Source organism: Capsicum annuum, unplaced genomic scaffold, assembly GCF_002878395.1.
Source record: "Capsicum annuum cultivar UCD-10X-F1 unplaced genomic scaffold, UCD10Xv1.1 ctg81737, whole genome shotgun sequence".
Classification (NCBI taxonomy): Eukaryota; Viridiplantae; Streptophyta; class Magnoliopsida; order Solanales; family Solanaceae; genus Capsicum; species Capsicum annuum.
The window spans coordinates 1-4,493 of NW_025892480.1; the positions used below are offsets into that span (position 1 = coordinate 1).

General features: G+C 26.7%; 1 pseudogene; it reads left to right on the forward strand.

Annotated features, from left to right (window-relative positions):
* Positions 1-2,764: 2,764 nt before the first annotated feature.
* LOC124895385 lies at positions 2,765-3,582 on the forward strand (annotated as a pseudogene).
* The last annotated feature ends 911 nt before the right edge of the window (positions 3,583-4,493 follow it).

Below are 4,493 nucleotides of genomic sequence, written 5' to 3' on the forward strand. Positions count from 1 at the left end.
TGCTTGTAAGTTCAAGACTTCTAAATGGAAGAAATTTAGCAAGAAAATTTTTTTTGGAGTACCTTGTTTGTAGAGAAAGAATGGGGGAATTGAAAGGGATAGAGGAGATGGAGAATGACGAGGATCTGGTGAGGGTCTACTTTTGTTTTCTTTTTTTTTTTTAAATTTATATTTTTGGCTTACTATTGTAAATGAATTTTATTTTAAATTTTTTTAATTTATCATTTTATTTTTATTATTGATTAATAATTTTAAAAATTAATTAATGAAGATATTATGACGTGAAATTTAATGAAGCATTTAAAATGACGTGGAAGTGACGTGGAAGCTCACGTGGCAGTAATTGTATTACACACACCGAAATAGGATTTAAAATGTTACTTTTTAGTGGGTTCAAGGGTTCAGATGACAAACATGTAAGTAGGAGCATCCATATTACAAAATGGATATAGTACAAGGGTCCATCGAACCATTTTGCCCTACATATTCTTGATCAAAGTAATTAATTTTTTTTTTGGACAAATAATTTTTTGATTTTTCCTTTTTTGGGGTTAATTTGTATTTACTATTTTCTTTATTTTTCTTTCTATGCCCTTTTTTTCAAATTGTTTTTTTTTTTCTCATGTTACGATATTAAGTAACTGAAGTTTTTTTTTTTGCTTCTTTTTTATTTTCTCCTATTTCTTTATTTCCACATGCTTGTAAACGAATTAAGTTCTTTGATCACTCACCATGACAATAATTTCTAATTTTTATTATGTCCTCTTTTCAGTTGGTGTAGAAAAAATTGGATACTGCAAGTTCAAAATTGAATTTCATAAGTCATATTTTTTTTTTGTGAGTTTAAATAATATTATTTATTATGGTTCAAATTATTAAGGGCATTTCTTGTATAGCAAAATCATTTAAAATGGGTAGGGCTAAGAATTGGATCGAATTTAAATAGATTGGATACTAAATAAATTTAAATATTGATTTTATTTCTTTAAATATTTTTTTCTTAAAACTTTAGAGTTGTCACGTCATTAATAGACACCAAAAAATAAATTAAAATATCCTTTAATTGATCTTAAGTTGACATATGTGGAATATTTTTAAAATTTTTTTTTAATTTTCATGAAAACATGTCATGTAAAAAATTGAGATTAAAATATTTTTGAAAAATGAAAGAGGCATTTTAAAAAAATAGACTTAAAATATGATAATAGAAATAAATTAAAATAGAAAACATACTTTTAAAATTTGATTTGATTACAAAGATCTACAAATAAGAACTAGGAGGAAAAAAAGTTTTTCAATCTACTTAGTATCACGAGCACGAAAAGAATTGAAAACAAAATATAAAGAAAGGAAAACCAAAAAGGAGTAAATAAAAAGCAACCCAAAACGAAAAGAGCAAAAAAAAAAAATTTGTTAAAAAATAAAAAATGTAAATCACATTGAAAAGGTGAAAGAATATGGAGAAGAGGGAACGCTAAACAAAATTGTCCTGACAGGTAGGACCCAAAAAAATTCATTTGTCAAAAAAATAAATACCTCACACAACTATTACATGACATATGAGGTCCATAATAAAAATTTTCCAACGCGATAAAATAATTAAAGGGCAGAAAATACAGTAGAGACCCACTATAATCCAAGGGGGTTAGCTCACCTTAGCTAACAACTGGATATTGTCTCGAACTAAATTTTTGGCGTCTCGCTATACCACTAGCAATAGGGTTCGTACAGGGCATAAAAGCAATTTCGTGAGGCGCAATGCGAATAAGATCATCAACCCACTTTCATATCTTATAATGTGGAGCAAGCCTTCAAAAATAAGTGCATGAAAGCAGATAGGAGTATAACATAAACGGTAGATAAGCATAGCAGGTCCACCAATAGGACAACCAGCTCGTGTCATTATAAGAGTATTAATTTAACTCAATAAAGCAAATATGACACAACAGTAGCAAAATAACATCAATTGATAAATGTAATCAATATATATATATAAAGGAGAATGTTAACTAATCCTATATGGCATGCTTGAGAGACCTCTAATTCTACTTATCTTTTTGTGGTTTTTTTTGCTATTTTTATCATATTTCTTTCATTTATATGCTATATAAAATGCCTCCAAAAAACACACAATAAATTCTCTTTAATTTGACTTTCTTAAACATCACATAATTACAAATTTATTATTATCTCTTCACCTTTCCGTCTCTTCTCATATTCCCATAAAATTTTCATTTTTTTAAAAATAATTTCTCATTTATTTTAAAAAATAATCAATCAACTAATATCTCTCTATATAAAGAAAGATTGTAAGAATGATGATGTAGCATCTCTCAATTGCCTCCAATTATAAAGAAAAATTGTAAGAATGATGATGTAACATCTCTCAATTGCCTCCAATTATATATATATATATAGGCATGCTGATGTGGCATATGCCTCTAAAACCATCATTTCTATTTATCCTTTTTTGTGTTTTTTTTGAGAAATTTTTAATATTTTTTGAGAATTTTTAAATGTAGCTTATTTACTAAATCACTTTAATTAGCATATAATATGTCAGACCTTAAAAATTTAAATTTATTGTGAGTAAACTGATGAAATCTGAAAGCCACAACAATTAAGTAGGAAATTGATAAGTTTTTTTTTTAATTTTTGACTAAAAAATATTTTGTAATTTGATTCTTTTCATCTTCCTTTACTTCAAAACTCCTATTTAAAGTCACCTACAAGGGATATTGAATTTGCAAGTCCCAATGATTTCTCTCTTTTAAGAATCATTTTCTCATATTTGTTTTATCATTTTTTTCCTTTATATTTAGTTCTTAATAACAGAAAAGAAAATATCATTGATCTTTTTAGAACTATTAGGAGGCACTAACATTGGAGATGCATTTGGATTGAAGATGCTGTGATGTCTGAGAATATTGATAGATTAATTTTTGGAATAAACATCACCTCTATTATTCTCTCCTCCAAACTTTTACATACTTTGACTTTCTTGCTTATTTTTATCATCACTATGAAGCCATATTCATCATCCTCAACGTGTTTGCTATAAATAATAGCGATATCCTATGAGAATCTTCTTGATAATCGAAAGCAACCGATAAAGAAAAATGCTTTCATAAATATTAAGACAAAATCTACAACATGCAACGAACAAACAAAAAAGATGGACAAAGAAGGTGAGTTTTTCTACATGGAACGAGAAATTGATCATTGATTAGCCCATGCATGCACGTCATCTAACGATGAAGGTTCAATGCAAAACTTCTTTGGAGAACAAAACTGTTGGAATCGCAAAGGTTCCAACATTCGATTTTATTGGAGGATTTTTGTTAGAGGATTATTTGCATTTTTGTGAGTTATAGGCTTAGGAATGAAAAAGGGTGAGAAAAATGGGATAATCAATTTTTTCGTTATGGTTAAGAATGCGCACCGTCGTCTGAAAGTATAGGTGCCGCCACTTATTTGCGGCAATGGAAGGCGGTGCCGGTGGATAAGATAAGTAGTTATAACTGTTATTATGTGGTTGTTACGGATATGCCCGTTTATCCTGCGAGTTTACCAGAGTATTAGTAATTTAACGGAGAATAAATTTTAGTTTTTTCTCTTTTAATACTATTTATTTTAATTGATTAAATTTTTTAAAAAAGAATCGAATATGTATAAACATATTTTGGCTGAATATGATTACTGAGAAAGGTGCAATTTTTTTTTTAAAATTGAGATAAAGATATATGTTGCTTTTATCAAAAGAAAGATGCATTGTGTTGTCTATTAGTTAATTGGTTAAATTTTTTATCGACATATTTTGGAAGAATATGATTACGAAGAAAGGTACATTTTAAAAAAAATTGAATTAAAGATATATTGATTTTATCGAAAGAAATATACATTGAGTTTATTAGTTTCTTGATTACGAATAATTATGTCATATATATGTTGACATGAATCTATATATATATATAAAGGAGGATTATACTTTTGTTGACGTAGCGCTCTCTAAAGCCTAGAATCAATTTATCTTTTTCGTGATTTTTTTGACTTTTCTCTTAATTTTATAAAGCTGAAAAATTCACTATAAAAGTTTATAGAATATTAAAGATAGTCACTTAATTAATTTATTATCAATGCTATAAATTGAATTAGTTACACAATTCATCCAAACAATTCAAGATTTAATTTATCCTATTTATTAAATTTCATTAAATATGTTAATAACCACAATAATTTATTATGTATAAGTTACTATATTAATGTATAATTATTATATATATTAATGGAAAATTGAAAGGTATAATTATTCATTTAAATTGCATCACTCAATTCATTTTAGTTTGTGCTTATTTGTGGAATATTTTGCACTGTTTTTATTGCCTTATATCCTGCGTGCACAATAGGATAAATAATATTTAGCTAAAAGTAAAATGTAGGATTTTCAATAATATTTTTTAATATTTTAAGTTTTTTTTAATAGTTAATGTATT